This window comes from Bemisia tabaci, chromosome 3 (assembly GCF_918797505.1).
Source record: "Bemisia tabaci chromosome 3, PGI_BMITA_v3".
Lineage (NCBI taxonomy): Eukaryota > Metazoa > Arthropoda > Insecta > Hemiptera > Aleyrodidae > Bemisia > Bemisia tabaci.
The window spans coordinates 28,868,578-28,892,060 of NC_092795.1; the positions used below are offsets into that span (position 1 = coordinate 28,868,578).

General features: G+C 39.5%; 1 protein-coding gene across 1 annotated transcript in view; it reads right to left on the bottom strand.

The window, feature by feature from the left end:
* The window catches only part of LOC109031143 (alpha-N-acetylgalactosaminidase), a 95,690-nt gene that overhangs the window by 26,811 nt on the left and 45,396 nt on the right, over nucleotides 1–23,483 (bottom strand). The window contains exon 3 of the mRNA XM_019042490.2: nucleotides 16,225–16,273. The gene's annotated coding sequence lies outside the window, so the exon portion shown is untranslated. The remainder of the gene's footprint in view (nucleotides 1–16,224; nucleotides 16,274–23,483) is intronic.

Consider the following 23,483-nt stretch of genomic DNA (forward strand, 5'->3'; position numbering starts at 1 on the left):
ATGGATTCAAAAGTGAGAAAATCTGCCGCCCTGTGACGTCATCAGGCGGCTTAGGTTAACGTATAAAAATGCTACAGAGATTTGGTAAAAATATTGCCTTTCCAAAAGATAAATCCTTCAACTGAGTTTGACAACACCTAGTTAAGTTTAGTTTCCCTCTTGGAAACACCGTCAAGAAAAAAAATTATAATTTTGGAAAGATAATACTAACTATAATTAGTCTCTAGACGAGGTACAAAATAAATCATACTCTGTAACAAGTCATTCTTCTAAAATCATAAGAAGGAAATGATTCACATAATGAAAATTTCAGGAATCGGCTCCTCAAGAGGACGATTATTGACATAATTCAAATAGAGACACAACGGAAATGATTTCATTTTTTTCCGGTTTTGAGTGTTGAAAATTCATTACAGATATGTTATTGCAAATCCAATTCAAGCACTTTTGTGCCACTGGTATTTTTGTAGCTCACAAACTCTAAAGTACCTCTCATACGCATTCAGTAAGATATTCTGCGTCGTTCCGGTAATACGTAACAATAATGGTGGCAAATTCTGTAACCGCGATCACTTTCGGAAAAAAAAACACCGGAACATGTGTGACGGCGAATATCTCGTCGGAGCATGTCTGGGTCTTCTCATTATTTTTTCGTCGAAATGTTCACTAACTTGTCACATCTGATTTCCACTGCGATCGTGAGGCGGACTCATGTCTGGAAAATTCGGAGAAAATCAACGCCCTTGAGATGCGCGGTATTTTAATGAACCATGAAGGAACCAATCTAGCCGAAAAGTTCCCTGACGCGGAGAAATTAGCAGCATCAAAATTGCCTTCAAAATGTTCAATTCAAGCGGCTGTCATTCTGTGAGTGAGAGACACCATGAATCTGGATTTTCGGCAGTACGAATTCGCGTTCCTCTTCAACATTAAAATTAGCAACTCTCGACGTTGAGAAATGTTGAAAGCTTGGTCGTTAAATTAAAGGTTACAGAATGCGTCACTATTATGAACTCCAGTAAACCATTCAAACAAAGTAAACATTTCTTGAAAAAACTCTTGCTAACAAAATATCATGCAGCTGAAATGATTTTTAAAAATTATTATTCACTGAGGCAAAGTGCAGCAATAGGTCCAAAAAGAGATTCAATGGACTTTTGATAGGTGTCTATGTCCAATAAAATCATTGACATTTTTGACCCTGCTATTTTCTCTTAGGAGGAAGGAAATCGAGTTAAGTAAAACAAATTCTTGCTGTCACAGCAGAGAGGCTGGTTGTTGCAGAAAGATTTTTAGGGCAGGAAAAATGAATTTGAAATTCTCGTTGATAAAAATGGACATTAGCCTGGTGTGAAATTTTCCCTCAATAATATAATTTCCCCCAAATTACAGAGGCTTCAATTACCAAAGCCATGAGACATATTACATCGCAAACTTCTAACGTAAATAGGTCTAAATACGCCATCGGTGCATTGAACGTACAACTCTGTTGCAACGCAATTTTGAAATTTACCACAGAGGATGTAACTAAATTTGTGGATTACTAATTTTATAAAAAAAATTAGCCTCAAAAGCAATATGTAAAATTGTGTCAGACGGGAGTCTAATGATATTCTCCAGCCACATACGGTCACGACTTTCCTGCACGGAGAAAAATCTATGGTCTATAAACCAATTTGTGGTTCATACGGAATACTACTAATAGTAGTGAAGGCAACATGTAATACTAGTACATATACCTTAGTTATGGTAAATATACCCACTATGGTGCGAGCTACGTACCACAGTATGGTTCACAGACCGAAAATCATTACTTCATATACAACTATTAATGGTGTTCCACATGAACCACTAATCGGTTTATAAGCCATAGCTTTTTCTCAGTGTGGGAAGTGAAAGAAGGCTTTTTAGCCAATCTCTGAAACTATTTTCACGTCGGCTGGTTTAAGTTGTAGGTTTAAATGGGTAAAAAACCATAACAGTTGCTGATGGCTGAACGGCGGAAGAAGCGGGCGGCTGAGCCGAGGCGGTTGACACGCGAGTCACTTGCGGGTCCAGGCAGCGAGCTGACGGTGGCTCCTCGATGAGCTCTGCAGTGCTAAGAAAAAACGCCGTATGAGCCTTCAGACGTTGCCAAGTTTCCTCCAATAAAAATCGAAATTAACGAGAAAATTGCGTATATTATTTTCCGAAATTTTCAGACAGTTTTGAACGCAATTTAATCTAAAATATGTCTGAAAATTTCGAGGAAGAATATACATAAATGTTTTCAATAATAGATGCTTTATCGAGGGACATTCGGCAACTCTCGAATGTTCATACGGCGTTCTACCTTAGCACGGCAGAGCTGCGGTGGGATTCAATCAATCAATCATTCAATCAGCAGCGAGGACCGAGGAGGCGGCCAGGCTGACGTGTGCCACCCGCTCGCGCGGCCCTTTCTCCCGTCACGGTCGCCACACAATGGATCCAGTCAATAGAGAGCTCGAACAAAATTTGGAGACTTAAAAAGCTCATAATTCCGTTCATACAAAACTTGGAGGTTTTGAAAGTGGTTCCATTGGTTCCCTCGCGAAATTTTCTTCTAGAAACACCCCTTAAAATTTAAAATGTGACGACTTTTACATCAAAATTTTCAGTTTTGGTTAAAAATTTCACGTCCGAGCTCTGATTGACTCGATCCACTGTGCACTGGGACGATCGGTGACCGACGACGTCACGTCAGCTCGCTACCCACGAAACAGGTGCGCACCGCCTGGCCGCCCGAGCCGGATCCCCTCTCCAGTCAAGGGACACGCTGGAGTGCCGCGCAGTCGGCACAATCAATATTAACTCAGATTCATGAAATCTTTGGAACGATGTATTTTTTCATGCGATATGAACGGTCTTCCAGAAAAAAAACCACATTTTAATGTTGAAAAATTTCCCCTCGCAAATTTCAATTTTACTAGAAGAACCTTGAGAAAATCTATACAAGAATTTCACTGTATTTTCCTCGGATCTCTCGCAAAAATCAAACGAATTTTGGACAACAATTGCAACGGTATATTCTTGTAAAAAATTGAATTGTTTGAATCGAATTCGCAATCTTGGAAAAGAGTTGGTTCCTTCGACAGGAAACGGCGAACGCCACTCGGTCTGCATGAGTCTGTTTTTGGGAGAACTAGCCACTACCGCTTGTCCATCCCGGGCTGATCTTCTCGGGCGCGTTGTCAAAAACGTCGATTGCGTTTCCTTTTCTGACGAGGATCGACTGACAATCGGCATCGATCAGCGGGATCTGTGTTAAGGTCGGGCGACACCATTGAAATTTGACTAAGTCGCTGTCCAAGCACGACCAGAAACTAGCCGCTTAATACGACACGTAATGACTGGACTTTGCCAGATTTCCGAATTTTCGTCATTGTTGCCCGGCCATTAATTAAAATAATTTTAAAGGCCGAGAGGTGGGCATGAAGCACCTCTAAGATTAGAGGTAAAGATTTTGGCATGATGGTAATTACCATGGTGCTTTGATCTGAAAAACACAGAAATAAATACTTATTAGGGAGGGAAAAACCTATTTCGAGTATATTGTCCCTTTTAATATAAAGAGGGGCAAAGGGTAAAATTACTCCATAAGAGTTTTTCCTTTCCTGGTGAGTATTCCTGTACTTACAGAATCAAGCACCGTGGCTATTACGTCATGTCTGAATCTTTCTTTCTTGTTATAATAAGAAAACATTAAAAGGTCATTTTATTAGAAAAGCAAAGGATTTTAAGATAATGACGTCACAGGTTGGTGTAACTCAAAATCAGGAAATGAATATCAGAAATGAAAGCGACAGTATTAAAATTTTCCTATAATAATTATCTCAGGGTTAATCGATGGTGATGCCAAAGAATCATTGTATCACGGTTTGTGCCGTCCCAAGCTTGGGTTTTTTTGTATTGTGTGATGTAGAAATTTCCGAAAATTTGTGTTGCTTTTTTGAGAATAGTCTTTGAAAATCTTCTGCGGAAATTGGTTGTTACATTCTTCCCGGAAATTGAAATAAAACGGAAGTTTAACACCTCGCAATTAAGATACGTGATTTTAAATTTTCGCCAAAATGGCCCGCCGGATAGAGAACTTTCGTGCCAAAAAAACTTGCGTTATTTTTTGCCATATTTTTCGCATGCCTTTAAATAAAAATCCCACCATTAGATCTGAAGACTTGGCGCCCATGAGTCTTCCGAATGTTTGACTTCGAGCAAAACGGCGTCCAATGCTCGTGTCGGCTTGGAGGATCAACGCATCACGTGTCCCCGTCGATTATCCTCGAGAGGGTCCGCAGATATTATAAGAGTAGGAAAAAATTGTGCCGTAATAGGATCAGACCCGATTCTGAAGGCTGTAATCATTGTAGTTTTTGAGACGTGCCCTTGATTGGCCTAATAAATAGCCTCGCGTTACAACGCGCAATCAGTGTATTGAACGAGTGGCGATGCGCTAAATTGCATTGTTAACCCTTTATAACACACCAGTGCGCTTAATGAAACGCTATGTCTGATCCTGATTGCGGTTAAATTGCTCCGGCGATCTCCCTGACTGGCAGGAGGAGACATAATCCTTACCGATTATTTTTCTGACGGTCATGTTGTTGGCCGTTCATTTGTGTCTGTGTTTCGGGATAATACGATCGAAAAATTATTTCTTTAACATCCTTCATCTAAATGTGCATGGTACATTTTGCTAATTATGTTCTTTATAATCCGGAAAAGCCCTGAATAGAATGACCCAATAACACAATTTTTAACAACTACTAATTTTCAAATCGCTGTAAATTCTGTTTAATTTGCAGTCTTTTGGCGGTCCTTCTCCCAAAATAATCGCAAAATACTTCTCTTTGCCGTGGTATAAATGACTAAGTTTTGAGAATCGTAGACTAAAGCTCTCTTTTAGTAGAGGGATTCTCATTTTGATCAATATTGTGTTGCGCACAAAAAATGTAGTGTTCGGGCGATTATCAATGCTTTAGGCTGATCTACAAATTTCAAACATCTAGACGCGATTTTACAGTCATCGAAACTCATCGTTTGCAGGAACTCCGTTTCGCATGTGGACATTTTCGAACCATAACTAGTCACATTCCAGCTCTGTTGACGGAAATTACATGAGGATGTCACTGTAGACAAACGAGTCAAGTTTTCGTTTGAATGACCTAATTTGGGAAAAATCTTGCGATTTTTCACGTGGGCTTGCTCCGTCACTCGGTGGAAGCTAGGGCGGATTCATCAAGGCCGGCAAGATCTTAATCACTGCCTTGCTAAATGGAGAAGTCTTATAAAAACATTCGATTGTTGGTTAATTTTCTTGGATAAGAAAAGTAATTTTGAATATATTTTTTCTTGAAATTTTCGGATACTTTAAATGAATTGCGAATAAAATTCTCTTAAAGATTGAAAGAAAAATTGTTTCAAGTTTTCTGGAAAAAGAGCGTGATATTGAAAGGAATCTAGCAACGATCGAGGCCTCATATTGCGTTAATCTTTATCGCGTTAGATCATGGTGGGTGCCTCCTGGATCCAGGATGCACGGTAATTTTTCGGATTCTGGCCGCGACGAAGAAAGTGCCGGACGTCGATGGCAGGTCAAACGAGGATTTCAATCTTGAATTTTCCCACGACGCGAATGGATCAGTTGCGCTGGTTGCGGAACCGTATTTGAGCATTAAAGCACTTAATTCAGCTACAGAGACAAACGAGGATTAAAATATTTTCTATATAAAATGATAAGAGTTTCGAATGACACATAACAGTATCATTCTACCGTTGGGCGTGTCCGCTACTCCTTCCACAACATCAACCCCCCCCCCTCCCATTCTGCGACAATTCAATCCGTTACCCTTTCTCACGTAGAGGTATTGCTCCACCCCCAATTTCCCTCCCTGGTTTTTCCACTTTTTGCTGACCATCACCAGTTGCAAATAAAAAGAGGAAAATTGGTTTGATTTTAAGAATTTAGTAAATTTATTATCAGAGTAAAAAACAAATGGACTGCATTTTGCAATTTGGAACAATAAATTCTAGCTCTTCTGGAAAAACACTTTTGTGCATAGGGAAACTAATTGCACGTACGTTGTTTTTAAACCGGGCTAGACTTTATAGTTCCAAATTGCAAAATGCAGTCCAAATGGTCCATTCAGAGTGTACACTATGCGTGTCCGAAAAACTTCAAAATCACAAGTTGAAAAACGCTGCGCGAGTTTGAATGATCGCGCTAAACACTGCGGTCGGCGCCAGAACGCAGGTCAGCGCCTCCAAGACTGCATGAATACTTCACGTATTGCGCGTACTCCACGGTGCCACGGCGCGCTCCGTTGGTGCCTGCAAGACTGCGTGGATACCTCAAGCATTGCGCGCATCGATCCTTGAATTTCCTCCTTTCCCGTCTTATACGTTTAGTTCTGAAGTGTAAAAAACGTGCGACAGCTGAACCGTTTGCTTAGTGCTCAGTATACGTTTGACTCGAGTTTTTCTTATGAGCAGAGATTTTGAATGGCATTGGCAAACGCAGTATCTTGGTTAGTAGTTACTTTTATTAGTTTTCATTGTATAAATCGTGTTCTACGTTCGCAACGTAAATCGCAGGGTAATTGCTCGAGCGCATTCTACATACAAAATGATAGATTGTCGCAAAGCGCATTAGTGATCAAAATTGATTACATATCGCCCAAAATGGGAAAACCCATGGAGAACATAATCACGAGCCCAATGCAGGGAAACCGCGAGTTAAAGAAGTAGTTGCGGAAATGAAAAAAAGTGCAGTTAAAGGTATTATTCTTACTCAATCCTTTTTCCCTGAGTATTTCATCCTCCAATCCTATCAACCATCCTTCAAACCCTTAGTTATTCCTAATACTCATTCCCTCAAATTATTCCTTACATCACAACTTTTTAAACACGCCCATTTGTCCAGTCCTAAGCCCGGAAAAGTGTGAAGGAAAAGTTTCGCCTTAGAAATTATCACTGGCAGTGAAAATATGTCGGGCGGTGAAAGGTCGCCGTGGTAAAATGTCCGCTGTGAAAAGTCGCTATAATATCAACTTCCCCCCTTCCTTATACTACTTCAGTGCCTTCACTTACTAGCTTCAGGTGGAGTTCACACAAATGAGATGATAGAGAAGTGGAATGGAACTTCTGCACACTGGAAAAAAAAAAAAAAACACATTGGATCTAGAGTGCAGACTCTTAAAAACATCGACAAGGAAAAATACTCTTGATTCAATCAGATTTAAGCTTAGATCAAGAACCAAGCCTCTTAATTTGAGCGGATTTCCTATTAATTTAAGCTTAAATCTGATTGAATCAAGAGTCCTTTCTATTGTCAATGTTTTCAAGAGTCTGGACTCTAGATCCAATGTTTTTTTTCTAGTGCAGCCTGCAATGCAGGTATCTTTATTTTTAAAAATTGAAAGTAAAATACTCACCATACATCTATGAGGCACAGCAATTCATACGAAAAAAGTTAAAATATCGATTTGTGTTTATCGGCAGACTAAAGAAAATTGATTCGATCGGAGCGAAACTTTCCTGCACGGCCTTGATTTCGATTCCAAAATTGCACGTGCTGCACGCGTGGAGCGGAAACGGAAGCAGAGCAACCAATCTCGGAGCGCCGCGTCCTTTTTCCGGCACTCGGCGATATTCCCGATGTCCCTCGTCGATCGGACCGAGCGAACTCGTCTCAGCCCATCTTTATGGTCGCGGAGACGGGTTCGCACGGGCAATTAGTGAAAAACTATCGGCAATTTGCGGCCCGGGTTCCGCTTCCTGGCGGGGCTTTCACGATCCGCGCCGAACGCCGTTCGATTAATAAAAGCGCTCCGGCTAATTGAATTAAAGGAGTAATTAAGCTTTCACGCCCGGCCCGATTTTGCCGCTGCGCAATGGAGCGCCGTGTCGTAACGCTTATCGTCGGTGTGAACGCGGCTCCACGCAGGCGCGCGGCACGCGAGGATGAAAATCACACACAGGAGCAATATAATTCAGAGACTCCACACAAAAAATCTCTGGGATGTAATTGAGCGAGGCAGAAGTTTAATTCGGAGGTCAATCCTATTTTCCGCCTTAAGGATTACATTTTTTACACAAGACAGCAGTAAGTACACACTGGAAAAAAAAAAAAAACACACACATTGTATCTAGAGTCTAGACTCTTAAAAACATCGACAAGAAAAAATACTCTTGATTTAATCAGACTTAAGCTTAAATCAAGAACCAATTCTCTTAATCTGAGCGGATTTCCTTTTGATTCAAGCTTAAATCTGATTGAATCAAGAGCCCTTTTTCTTGTCAATGTTTTCAAGAGTCTGAACTCTAGATCCAATGTGGTTTTTTTTCCAGTGCAGCTCTCTTCTGGCTGGTACCGTAATATACTGCTGTTTTGTGATTTTGTGGATTTTTGCGCAATTACTTCTCGTCAAAAGCTTGTATACTCTGTAGCTTTTTGTATTATGCTGTTTCAGTGGAATCGTTTTAATTATATGTAGATCGATGGAAATTTTGAAGATCGGAGAGCATTCGATTTAGACAATTGGGGGAACAAGGCTTCTTTCATCCTTTTTTCCTGATCTTGAGTTTTTGGCATACAGTCTAACCTGCGGGGCGATTATTGAAACTGATAGACAAAGCGATAGACAAAGATGACATAGGGGGTATAAAGCAATTCTATTGGTTGAAATGGGTGGTTCTCATCGACTAAGGGGGAAAATGATAGACTAACTGTCGGGTTTCTCGTGGGTTGCCGTTACTTAGTCGATTACCTACCTCCTTTGTCCATTGCAACAACCCGTTTCTACCAATAGGATCCCTCCAAATCCCTTTTGTCGTCTTTGTCTATAGCTTTATCTATCAGTTTCAATAATCGGTCCGCTGTACGTATGAGGGAAGGACGTCTTATGCAGAGTCATACGCACAAAAATTCACGGAGCAATGACCGCTAAATCCACCTATTCATGTCGCAAATAAGCTATTGAGACGCTTTTGTATCTGTAAGTCTGAAAATATTCTTTTGTCCAGACTCCGTTAAAATCGTCCCTTTATTTGCCATTTTCTTCAAGTTATGAATGTGTTTAGTTCACAATGTCTTTCCGCGCTGATTTGTGTAACAATGAAGACAACGTGTCAAACAGTTGTTCCTTTTTTAAACAATTTTTCGGGAACTACTGGTTATTAAAAGTAGGTCTAGATAGCAGTAAAATTTTTCTTCAAAATGTATAAGTATTTATGACGCACTTAATAACGTTACAGGCGACACAGAAATGTATTTAATGCTGATTGATAAAAATATTTGAGTGGAGAACACTTCGATAGGTAGAGCTCGTTTTTGTAGATTGCGCACACTGAATTTTGTGTACCATACACAAAATTCTTTTATTAAAAGCGTAAGTAACTCACATCTCGAATTATTTTCCTTTCCCTGGACACAAAAATTATCTGGATGAAAACATTTTTTCTCAGATTTCATATTTCACGAAGTGATCCGTGTAAGCTTCTCTTTCAAGAAATTATATCTATTTGTCAAAATATTGTCTCCGCCCGGACCCGTCGGCCATTTTTTCTGTCAATTTTTTTTTGTTGTTCAAAAAAACTGGATAGCCAGGCAAAGATTATCTGATGACTCGCTACAGTGCTCTATCGAAAGTAGGGCTGCAAAACAAACACATCTCGAACAGTTTTCTGTAATTTTACGGACATACAAATACACAAAGCCAAAATTTAACTTCTAATTTCTGCAGAGAATTTCTATATGCAAGGCGTGAGGGACTCCTTCGTAAATTGCATATTACTAAACTTTTTACTACGATATGTTTTCGTACTTCTTCCCGTCATTTTAAAGTTGAAGATTGGGCGTTAATGTAATTAACGATTATGATTATGACAATGAATGCGTGGAGGCGGACACGCGAAGATTTGCGAGGGTAATTTTGAAATGAGTTATAACAACTACTGTCTATAAAAGTTGAAGTTGCGTCCCAACCGGTTTCTCGTGAACTGATTCGCCCGTCCAACTTCTTCATCCTTACCCAGCAATACCTACACGCTGTCAACGGCAGTTTATTGCCCAGAGTGGGTTACAGGACAGTATGGACGAAGAACAAGGACCATCACACTTTTTTACATCTATATCGGAGAAGTTAGGCGCGGTGAGAGCGATAAATTTCACCGTCGTTAAAATGACACTTGCATGTGTTTCGCCGACATGCAAAATATTTTAAAGACTCCTCAGTTAGGTTATTTTTTGTGTGTTTTCTTCGTGCCAATATATCAGTGGCTTAGAGCAATAGGACCGTAATTACGTTTATCCGTTTGAAGAGTGTGTGAGAAAACTATCTGCTGATCTCATTGCTTCCCAAGTAATTCGCAATTTTAGCGGGCGTCTCGCATCTAGCGCGCGTTTGGCGTTAGATATACCTCCCAAATTCGTTCATATGCGTTCACTTACATAGCCTCTCCTGAACATACTGAGAATGAGAATGACTCGATTTCCCCCGCTGAGTTAGATACGGAATTTTTGCTTGAAGTCAGTAGCTACGGATCTATCCTTGTTAATTGTTGTGTTTTACTTCCAGGTAGATTGTTGATTCATGGTTTATATTAAATAGCCAGCATAAGACACGTTGTAGTAGAGACATTGTTGTCATTTTAGATTTATTTTCATTCACTTTTGTAAATAAGTGGCTTACTAAAATGCTCATTTGAAAATGTGCATCCACAGGTTAAAAAACATTGCACATGTAGAAAAAATAATTTCAACGATTTATTTTATTCAATGAAAAGTTCCGTCCTAGCACGGACGATTCAACAGTCCTCAATGCGTTGCCACACTTGTTATTAATCATAAAATTCACAAAAATATGGAGCTTTGCTAATATTTAAGGCATCTACAAAAACACACAGAAGTTAGCGAAAGTGTGTTTGAATGGAGACTTGAACGCAAGGTTAAGAAAAATTAAGTACATTTTCCTTGGGAGATTACTCCTCGGGCTGGTTGAAATAATATTGTGCTAACCTCAGCGAGATTGTAAGCAGATTTTGCCACCATGGTTGGCCTAAGAATCTTGGTGCAATAGACCATCAATACTAGATATATAAGCTTCATATTCTAATATTGTACCAATATTAGAGGTCCAAAGGTACGGTATGGCTTACTAACTCCGGGATTGTCACAATATTGACACAATATTGGGTGAACAATACTGCTAAAATAATGTTGTCTTAACATTATTTCTTCAATATTGTAGTGTCTTGTATTTTGTATTACTGTATATCCATCTTTCAACGCTATGTTCCCATAGTGTAATCTTACCGCTGTGCAAAATATTTGCAGTAAGGGATCTCATTAGCTTTTGGAAGAATACTCTGCCAGTTCATTGGACAGGGACTGTGTCCAAGTGGACTCTGGACTTGAATTGCCATTTTGGCTGTATACTCAAACACACACATTAACACAATATTGACAGGATAGGCTAGGAGCGGTATTATGAACATAACATTGCCACAATCTTGGAATCCAGAGCCTCATGCGTGCGTATCGTCGCACTGGCCGAACAGTCTCTTTTCTTTGGAAACACATGAGCTCGATTTCTGATTTCAGTGGCCGAAGGTCCTTTTCATTGCATACCAAGTTTTGCGATAAATGTCTATACGCGTTGGAGGACAGTTTTTATGCCGATCAATCAATGATATTCTGCACGCAAAAGGAGTTCCAACATCCTTTCCGAGGGCGTTCGATTCAATCGGATTGATGATGAGGCGACGGCCTTCGATGCAATCAACGTCAACCTATTTACGCCTTTGCTGCCCGATCGAGAAAGTGTATTCGGCGAGTAATAAATTTCGCCGACAAAGAGACAAACGAGGCTCAAATCAAAACGATTTTCGGCGAACGGATCTGTTCCGATTAAGTGGCGCTACCCGGGTCCTTGAGCAGTCCCTCTTAGCTCCGACAAACTTAAATGTCATCTGCTATTCATGCTGTTAAATTAATTTTTCGGCAATCTGTCCGGTGCACGAGAAATCATCATACAAGGATTTCTTTGTGTAGCAGTGGTTCCATAGCAATTAAGTTCAGGGTCTCTACCACCACTTCGTTTATTAAAAATCTCTGAACTTTAAAATATATTAATCCGACCCAATAAAAGTGAATTAATTTCTTTGCATTTGACTTTTTATTGATATACAATATTAAACTGTTCTTGATGACTCTGAAAGTATGCTTTGGAGTGCAACCAGTAAAAACACGATTCACGAACTAAAATGAAAATGGCTTATAGGAAGATGATACGAAAAGCAACATTATATTCGGGCATGGTAAACCTCTGAACAATTTTTAATTCCTGATTTTCCTCTGAGAAATATTCTGATGAAAACTATGGGGATTTTCTCTTGTTATTCTTTGGGATTTTTTGTGGAAAAAGGGGATTTTTGTACCACGTTTGAGTGGGGGAAAAATTACTTTTCATATTTAGCCTGATTCTTTACAAACAAGTCTACACGGATCATCAATTTTAAAACTGATTTGATTGAGTATAGAGAGAGGAATTTACTAGTTTTTCGCACCATTTCCCCACAGAAATCATCGGTTTTTTCGAATATTTTTCAATGTCAAATAAATCTTGGTACTTGCTGCTTTTTCGAAGTCTTAGATACCATGCGCTCGGGCGGCCGAAGTGATAAAATAAAAAAAAAATCAATGATTTGAAAAGTTAGATTTAAAAAAAGGCGGACAGAAATTCGCAAGTCAGAATTTCTTACAGTGTGGGAGGTAACTGCTGTTCCTTAAGCAGTTTTCCCGTTAAGTTTGAAACAGGTATGCTCTTTGCTTCCATGCGCGTGTTCTTTTTCCTCTTATTCTTTCAAATTAAAATTAGAAAAAAAGCGACAACTCTGGGTCGACTTTTCTCCTTCAATACCTTGGCAGATCATTATATCACAGTGTAAATTGATTATTTTATTCCTCAGGTAATTAAAGCGAATGAACCGGTTCCACTTCCGTATAAGTCAAAATGCCTGAAGCTCGAGTAAAACCGTCACTCCATGAAAGCAAAAGCCTCTTGTGCGGATACCCTAGTGAACCTGACTCTTGTCAATAAAAAACCTCTAGTGGTTACCAAAGAACTCGAACTAGCGCGACCATTATCGAATATAAATATTTACGTTGTCCCGCTGGTTACAAAATCCGCTCCGTGACGGCCGTTGATATTGATTCTTTATTCTTGATCCGCGATAGGAACCGACAGATGTGATGCGTGCATTGTGTGCGAAAACAGAGGGCTCTCTCATTCGGTCGAATGCAAAACAAACGGGTAGTGAGAGGGATCGGAGGCTTCAAAAGGGAATACGAAATAATAATTACGGGGGAACCTATCTGCCCACCTTGTGATGCGTTAGTTGTAACGCTAAAAGGAGAAAGCAGACAATTACCGGTTGCGACATAGTCGCAGAGAACACGCATCCGTCGCACCTGATGGAGAACATCGTCGTTTAATATTTCGGACTCATCTTTTACGATCCAGCTTTTTATTCGAACACAACGCCTGTTTGCGCAGTTGCGAATCCGAAAAAAATGTTGGCAAAAGATTCGTGCGCAAACTTAAAAAGTTCTGTGCCCTAATTAGACTACATTTTGCAATTTGGAACCATAAATTCTAGCCCAGTTTAAAAACAACGCATGTGTCATTACTTTCCCTATGCACATAAGTGTTTTTTCCAGAAGAGCCAGAATTTATAGGTCCAAATTGCAAAATGCAGTCCAATTGGAACCCCCCCTCCCCCTTTCCGAGAAAAATTTAATTGATAAAATGAAAAAATCTTGATTTTTGCTTCTTTGTATCGTGGAGCATTCACGTGAAGCGCTCATACGTAACCTTTAAAATTTCGCCTTCCTGTGAGGGAAGTTTCATTGGTGAATTAAATCCATCCTTATTTACTGAATCAGAAAACTGAATGAATCATGCAGAAATGAAGTATTAAGAAGCATCAGCCCTCACGTGAACAATTATGGCCTCTATTCATAGGGGTTGGCGGACGTTTGTACATCTTACCGAAGATGAACATTTCTTTCAAAACCGAAGATTATAGACGAAATTGTCTCTAGGATAAAATTCGTTTTCCGACAATGTAAATTAGCGGAGAAACGGTGATTTGCCGATGGAAACTTATTTCCGTCACCTATAAAAAAATCATTCCTTGCTGCAAGTGACTCATTTTCGTGGACTTGAATACAAGTATTTAAACTGGAAAGAATTCTGGCTGTTCATTCATAGCTAGGCAAAATCAGCCTGGAGGCGAGAAAGTAGATATCACAGTTCCTTTTAAAAAGGTGCAAGTTCATTGTACTTAATTTGAAGAAAATATTTAGGTTCAAACTAACGTTCTTGAGACGTTGATACGAAATTTGCGATTCAGGTGCATCTTTATACTATCATTAGACCACTAAGACGTTGGGAGAAAGCAAGGTCAAGATGCAACCCAAACAACATAACCGTTCACAAAACCCGCGCAAAAAATGGCAATTGTTCTCCGAGCCGTAAATATTGAAAATGGTTGCGTGCTTGCGGTGGATCTTCATGTTCCTCATCCGCGACAAAACGACTTAAGTTTGTTTCAAGGTGGAACTTGCCGTCCGTAAGACTTAAAGCTTTCCAGAGCTCGCGGCATTAAAAAGTTGCGCGCTTGCGTCCCGAGTCCGCCGAGCGACGTTCTGATTACTCCACTCCTTCAGTTTTCTTCAAATCTAGGTCGAGCTTGATCATTGGGCGATATTGCATGTAATGCAATACTCACATCGCGAGACGTGTGAGTTCGATCCTCGTGCCAGTTAACCGACGGATTGTTAAGAAAATACACACATTTATCGTCATGGAGGGGAATGAAATCTGGATCAAATATTTACGAACTTGCGCAGTGATGAGTGCATTTTGAAATATAGGCCGGAAATGCATAACCTTGCACTAATATTTGACAACTCTTCCATAAAAATACAAAACGAGAGATCCATTTCACTGATCGATGAGGTCGATTATAAATTACCTAAAATTGAGTTTCGCGACCACACGCAGCCCTTATTCAACCCTCGTAACACATACTGTGGCACTGCGCTAGACAGTGGACAAGCCTTTACGAATAATAACATACTAGCTCTGATTATAACCTTCCCTACTTGTATTAAAAATGTCGCAAAATTAAGTAAGTCAAGTTTCGCCACGAAAAGGTAAATAAATTAATAAATAATTGAAGATGGAGATATACTGCTTAAAATTTGTAGTGCGTTTGGTTCATATGTTTGATACCACATGAATTACACTATTCATTAAAAATATTCTTCTGTGCCTCTACATTGGAGGGAGAGATATTACATTTACAAGAAACGTCAGAGGGCTGGTGGATCAACTCAAATGAGCCTTAAGCAAGGGGGCAGTTAAAGTACCTATCTTGGAGCAACTTAGAGCCAATTACAGTCAAATGCATTGTAATATAGTTAAAGAATCAGAGGTATAAAGAAACGTCAGAGGGCTGGTGGATCAACTCAAATGAGACTTAAGCAAGGGGGCAGTTAAAGTACCTATCTTGGAGCAAGTTAGAGCCAATTACAGTCAAATGCATCGTAATTTAGTTAAAGAATCAGAGGTATAATTAACTTTGTTACAATACCATCTCCAATATGAAAACAGAATAAGATTTGTTCAGCTGCCCTAAATATAGCCAAGTGCGAGAGAGGAATTGGACCTATCCAAAAGAGTATTTTTGAGGGGGGAAAGTTGCAAGTCCACAAAGAGCTATTAATTGAACATACGTCGTTTATTTTAAAAATGCTTTGTGAATAGATTCGTTCTGAGAAACTAATACTTCCTCGCTGAGAGTTGAAGAGGGAAAATAACATGCAACGCATAATTTTGTCACAATATTACAGATCTCGACCTTGATCTTAAAATACAGCTGCATGGTATACGTATACAGCTATTAAGCGCACTATAGTTTACGGTAGGCTTACTTTATTTGATGACACATTTACCCTTTAAAAAGGGGGATACGGTGAAATAACGACTGATCGTGGCAAAATCTTTGTGCATTATGAAAATTACATCGTAAAAGTACTTGATCACCGCTGTGATGAGGGATTTACTACCTTAGTATTTACCTTCGCGTGTATGAATCGTGATGACAATAAATATTCAATCAAGTTAGTTTGAAACTCACCGACGGTAAACTGCTACTCTGGGCGTCCGTAACTCCAGAGATTGTTATTCTGCGAACAAAATAAAAAAAACACTTGTGAGCTCCACATGAAAAACAACTTGATAAATAATACACATGTACATCGATTAAATCTTACACGCGTTAAAATCCGAGCAATGAGTTGGAAACGCCCACACTGCGATGCTCTTAGTTCAAACGCTCAACCGTAATTTTTTTGTACCATCACACGTATGCACGCATGTGGCGTCAATGTAAACATTCCCGACGAATTGATTCGAGCCTGTTTTCCGATTTTAGCTCGTATGGACTAAATTTTACAATTAGGATCTACAAATAAAGGCTCAACCATAGAACTGGGTACCTATTTTCAAACGAATACATGAAACACATGCGTAGTTTCTAAAATGCGTCAAAAATAGTAGTTCCTGCAAAATGTGGAATTACGCATTGTGAAACTATGTCTTTCCTAAACGAAGCAACGCAAAAATATTTTATACCTTGCTAAAATTTTTCTAGAACATTGGAAGTACATCATGGAGTTGTCAAGCATTTTTGACAAAAATTTCAGGTACAGTTTTTTATCAGAGTATTCATAAAAATCAGCACAGTTTTGAAGCAAAAAAACTGCATGGATATATTCCAGGTATACATTTACGTTACGAAAAGGAAACTTTGTTGCGTCAAGGAAACTTGCATTTATGACTGCACGAAAACTTTCCTTGCGACAGGGTTCTCGTCACGACAAGAGAATCAGTACTGAGACAAGGGTCCTTTCATCATCACAACAAGAATTTTCCCGAACGCGATGAGTCTTTTCCTTGAATCAAGATGTATTTTCCCGAGCAAGGTCAAAAAATTTCGAAGTAACGTATTTCTCCATCGTAATGAATCCCATTTTTCCGAGTGTGTTGTCATAAGACGATTCTATGACACTTGCGTCGGACCGGATCAATCGAACCAATCTACGATCTATTCTTTTGAAGCTCCATTAACGAAACTACACAATCATCTGGAGGGAATCATCGAGTTTTACGAGCATATGCTAGGAGCATTCCAACCGGTTTCATCAACGTTCTGTAAGCTTCAGTTGCAACTCGAACGAGCATTCGTGCATTTGAGAAACCAGTTGCTGGCGCGAACCTTGAAGCGGCGACAACCGTAACAGTGTATCAGTGTTACATTGTTGGGTGCATAAGGCAGAAGTCACTAAATCTACGCAGATTCGTGATTCGTGCCACTATGGCACGGATTGGCACGGTGTTTACAAATAGACTCACAAATTCTCGTATTTCACACGGGATTCTTGTGAAATTGATGGGTCAGTTGGATTTTCTTGACACTGTATGTGTACTTCTTTCTGTATGTATACTTCTCCTTCTTTTGTGTTTCTTTCTGTACTTCTGTTGTAAATTATCATGTAAAGCAAAAGGTAACTAATGATAATATCCGTCGAATTGAACAGCTTCCTCTATCGTATTAATGTGATAATCACCCATGGAAAATCACGATGAATGGCGTCATCCACATTATATCACTAAATATTTTAACGGTAGTAATATGTTGAGTTTTGTCCTCAATATTGACTCTAATAGAGGGACACGATTTTATACCTATTGACAGGGAAACTCCCAAACTACAAAACTCGGTTTGCGACATTGCAGACTTCCCTGCCATGCTTTATCTTTTCACTGGAAAACTACTAAATTTCAATTTTTAAAAACTGTTGTGATTTAACTTCTCCGTGGGGAGCAAATTGTGAAAAAAATTCAAGAAATTCTGTATGAGGCATATTCATCTGTAAAAAATAAAATAGGAGCGGAGATTTTTAATCACGGCAAACCAGACACGTGGTTACGGAGTTTCCCCGTGGCTATTTTTCTCTGCTCAAATTTAATACAAGTAGGAGTGTTTTATCAACCTCAAACCAACTAAACTAATCTGCCGTGCTAAGGAAAAACGCCGTATAAACATTCGAGAGTTGCCGAATTTCCATTGATAAAACATGTAATTTTCAGGAATGTTATGAATATTTTCCCTTGAAATTTTCAGATAATTACGATGAAATTGCGTACAAAATTGTCCGAAAATTTGGAGGGAAAGTATTCTCATATTTTCTTGAAAATTCGTATTCGATCTAAAGGTATTTGGGAACACCTGAAGGCTCATACATATGGCGTTTTTCCTTAGCACGGCAGTGATGGGGTGCGACCCAGTTAGGTTGAATTTTAATCAATACTCTAGATTGTGTGTATTTTTCGCGATGTGGGCAACTTGGCTTCCTGTGGCTCCCTCGGGACAGTTTTACGGCGCGTCAACACGTAAACCCCGCGTTCGGCGTGGATTTCGTCAGTCGCGTCTCACGTTCAGGCGAGACAATAGTCCGGGAACTTAATCGCGGAGCAGCGCGCTAAAAGAGCGGTCAAGAGCCCATCCCGATCGTTTAACGACCGGCCGCCACCATCACCTCACCGGTCGTCCGAAGATGCAGCCGTCGCACATCGGGTCGAGTCCATAGGAGAGGTCGGATAAAATTTGGAAACTTTAAACGCTTATAACTCCCGTTATACAAAATTTTGAGGTTCTAAAAGTGGCTCCATTGGTTTCCTCGTGAAATTTTCCTTCAGAAGCACCCCTTGAAATTTAAAAGGTGATGAAATAAACATAAAATTTGCGGTTTTAATCAAAAATTTCATGCCCGACTCCTCTAGTTGACTCGACCCTCTGTGCGCCGCGGCCAATGCAAATTTCAGAATTTGTAGTTTCTACAACTCGCACCCACTTCGACCGAGCGTCACGATTGTAATTACGGTGTGCACTCGTTACGAAAACCACCGCACCAGAGTTTTGTATCGCTGTTAGCTTGCTCTCGACGCCAAAGATCATGACGAAAATTAACATCCAAATCGATCCCTAAGTCCAAATGAAAACAGTGAGAAACAATAAGGATTTGTACGAGTATGTTGGTTCAAGTGTTACTGAGAGAGTAAGCTGTTTTTATTCAGAGAAATAAACTAACACCATCGTGAAGCGTATGATGAAATCAAACGATTCCATCAGTAACGAAAAATTACAAAGAGGTTCGCCTATGGATAGCGTTAAGTACTTACAAAGAAGGAAGTTGAAGACTTTCTGATTGATAGCCAATTACGAGAATGTGGAAGAGAGATCCAATTTTTCTCAGTGCATATGAGGGTTAATGAGGTTCTTAGTTGGTTTCCTGTACTCTTGGTCTTATTTTTAGGTATCATAATTCGTTGTTGAGAGTCTGATTTTATCTCATTTTTCCCTTCAATTTGATAATGTTTAATTAAAAAAACTTAACACTTCAATACACTTGAACTGCAATGTTTCACTGAGCACATGAATGTCTTTACTGCAAGGAAATTTCGGCACAATCATTGACACCGTACGCAACGTGTCTACCGTGTAACTTTAGAACTGGGATAAACCTTGTATGGTACTCTCATTCGTATCCCTGTTAATGGTCCATTCAAAATTCAATCTTCCTGCTTTCGTCTCTTGCGGAAGCCATTACTGGATCGAGACCTCCTTGAATTATTTTTTGAAGTAAACTGCTAAAATCATTCTATTGTTTAAAAGAGCACAGGAGCATCACTAATTCAAACTCGAACGTCTTAACTTAATATAAAGAAAGTGATGATGCGCGCCAGGCGTTTCTATGTCACGCACAATGTTCGACTGCGCGTGTGATAGCGATGTGCTACGCGCTCCTCCCATTAAACCGCACGCGTCTGTTTTGTAATAGCGATCGCTAATCCGTTATACGTCTACCACCTCACCGCCACCAGACTCACAGGATGATTTTAAAGCTGATCACGCTTAAAGAATCTCAGTATTCTGTCGTCGTAACAAGAAACGACGCATGTGCCTCAGATGTAGCCAACTTTCCGCTGATAAATCGCGAATTTTCCGGGAAACCTGTGAAGACTTTTTATTACGGTGTTTCAGAGAATTTCATTCGCAAATTTATTTACAGTGTATGATAGTAATGTATATCTCCTACGAAAATCGTTTACACAACCATCCGAATCCAGAAGCGCTTGCACTGCTGTTCAAGGATGATGGCGTAAGGAGATTAAAACGCAGAAAAACCCATGAGCTTGGAATCCAAGGTTTTTCAAAATTCTCTTTATAAAATAAAATAATGAACGCCTCCTATTGCTCTTCGGACTTGTCAGGAGACACTTGATTTTTGAACGGGTCAGCTCGTCGTAATTCAGTTAAAAAGAAAAGACATTTTTATTGTAAAATAAATATGTTTTATTTATTTACACTCCAGATAGATATAGGTAGTATATAATAAGTTAAAATTAAGCAGTAGTTAATATTTTATAACTAAGTTAAGACAAGCATTTAAAAGACCTTATTAGGTCTTTTATTATTTTATATATATATTAGGTCTTATTGTACAAAGATTAACAGTTTGTGCAAAAAAAAAAAAAAAAAAAAAAAAAAAAAAAAGTGTATGATAGTTTCACAAAGAATTCGTGACGTTCCTTAAAAATAAATATATTATCGGTAAAAATTCGGCAACGTTCGAAAGTCTACGCGGCGTTTTTTCCTAAATTGGTGATATTACGCCAAGAATATCATCGGACGATCCCGCACGTCACGTTCAAGACAAAAACAAAATGAGCATATACTAAGCAGGAAGCGTCCTTCAAAAAAAAGTTCGGAAAACAACGCGTTTCTTCATAGTTCTATGAAGGACATATATGAGGACTTATCTGTAACAATAGCGGATGTCGAGTTTCCGCATTGTGAGAAAATCGCGTTTGAAGTTTTTGAAGCTTTGCACTTTTCCGCCCATAGAACCGAGAGGATTCTTGTAAAAATTTTCATGAAGAACAACTCTTCCGGTAAAAAACACACGTTTTACGATTTATGTAAGTGAAAAATTGAAGGAGTAACAGCGATTTGAAAAAATGTGACATCCGCTATTTTCACTGCAAACACTTTTTTATGCATGAAACAAAGTTTTCAGGAAGGGTAAGGCTGGTGAAACGAGAGTACTTCAGAGTGTACTTGTGCAAACAACTTCAAAATCACAAGTTGAAAAACGCTGCGAGAGTTTGAATGATCGCGCTAAACACTGCGGTCGGCGCTAGAACGCAGGTCAGCGCCTCCAAGACTGCACGAGTACTTCACGCATTGCGCGTACTCCACGGTGCCACGGCGCGCTCCGTTGGTGCCTGCAAGACTGCATTGATACTTCAAGAATTGCGCGTATCAATCCTTGCATTTCCTCGTTGCCCGTCTTATGCGTATAGTTCCGAAGTGTAAACAACGTGCAACAGCTAAACCGTTTGCTTAATGTTCAGTATAACATGCTTTTAAAAGTATTTCTTGCCAATGCTACTGCAAGTAACCTCAAATCATTCCATGACCCCACTAGTGTTATGTTGTGGGGTAAAACTATCATGGAAATTAACGTTAATTCCAAATTAGGATCTATTTCCGTCCCAAAATTTTCCAATGGTGTTCATTGATTTGATTTTTTCCTGGTAACACTGATTCCTCAATATTTTCCGTATTTTGTGCGGAACGTGTCCCAAAGCTAAACTTAAAATGTAAAAACGTATTAGGGGCCTCCTCTAAAATAGTAACACTGTAGGGGGAAGGAAGGTCGAGGAAAGCGTTAGGTACTTTTGTTTCCACGTGTTAAAGGATAGGGACCTACGTCACAAGAGCGTTACAGGGGGTGGAGCGGGGTCAAAATGCCGAAAAAGTGCGTTACGTAATTTAAAGATGGCTCATTAGAAAGAATTTGCCAGTAAGCTGTTAGTGCAGTTGATTTCTTATTTTACGAGTATCTTTATCCGGTACTCAAAATACATAGATAAAAAAAATTCCATTAAAAGCTGTCAATAATTATGCTAAGAGATTGCCGTTTCCTGTTCACTCTGAAGTTCATTCTGACTCCAAAACTGTTTTCGCCTAATTTCCATTCAAAATGTTTATTCGGGCGAATTTTGAGGTCGAAACAGATTTCTCAATCTCTTGTAATTTTTATGCTAAACACGTCCCAACGATGAACTTTAAAGTCACACAAACCTGTTAGAACACTTTGGCCAGTAAACTCGTCATTGCAATGGACTCCTCTTTTACCGGTATATTTATGTAGTGCTTAAGAAACATCAGTAAAAAAGAAGTACATTAGTAGTTGCCAATAAATTACCTACGTGAAGAGATTACCGTTTCGCGTTCAATAACCCTCTCGTGAATGTAGTTCCAGTTCCCATTGCGCAAGGTCGCCGGCGGCATGGTGGTTAAAAGCCGTTCATTAAGAATGTTGCATCGCGGTCCGATGCTGGCAGTTGGCATGTTTACAAGAGCGATGCGCACTGCGACAAAATATTGGGTTGGTCAATCAGTCAATCCGATGAGCGATCGCTCAAAGTCCCCGGCGAACACGTTTCGCCTGATGAGCCCGAGGTATTCCAAAATCGAAGCTCCTTCGGCGCCGCCGCGCGGTGTGGCAAGCGGCTTTTGAAACTGATTTTGTCACAGACTGTTTGGCCTTTATCCGGAGGGCAGAATCAGTCGCATCGCTTCAACGGAACGTGAGACCGTCTACGAAAAACGAGAGCTGCGGGCTGATTATTGACATCGATGGACAAAGCTATAGGCAAACATTACAAAAGGAAAATTGCAGGGATCTTATTGGTAGAAGTGCATAGTTTCAATGGACAAAGAAGGTAAGAAATAGATGAACTAACGATGACCCACGAGATACCGATAGTTTCTCCTTTTTCTCCCTTGGTCTATAAAACCACCCTAACAGATCGGGTCGCTTAGTTATCGCTTCGACTTCTTCATGTATCGCTTTCTCGATCAATTTCAATAATCTGTCCACAGAAATGCTTAGGTAATTCACAATTCAACACTGAAAATTGAATAATAAATGTTGGTGACTTTGCCAACGGGCGTACATATTTTTATATTGAATTTCATGTATATGTTTATTGATTTGCAACACTGTTACTCCTTGTTGCGATAGATTATCATTGGAAGGAACAAGAGTAAATAATAAACTAAAAAGATGTGTAGTTAAAAGAACCTTTTTGTCAACTTAACTTAAATAAACAATACTTAAACACTACCTACGCAACCTTCACTTATTAACATATAAATAGATAACAAGGACCATATTTAGAACTGAAGGTAAGTAAGGAACATGTCACCGTTTTCATTATTCTCGTCAAAACTTCACATTTTCATTCATAGTACCGCATGGA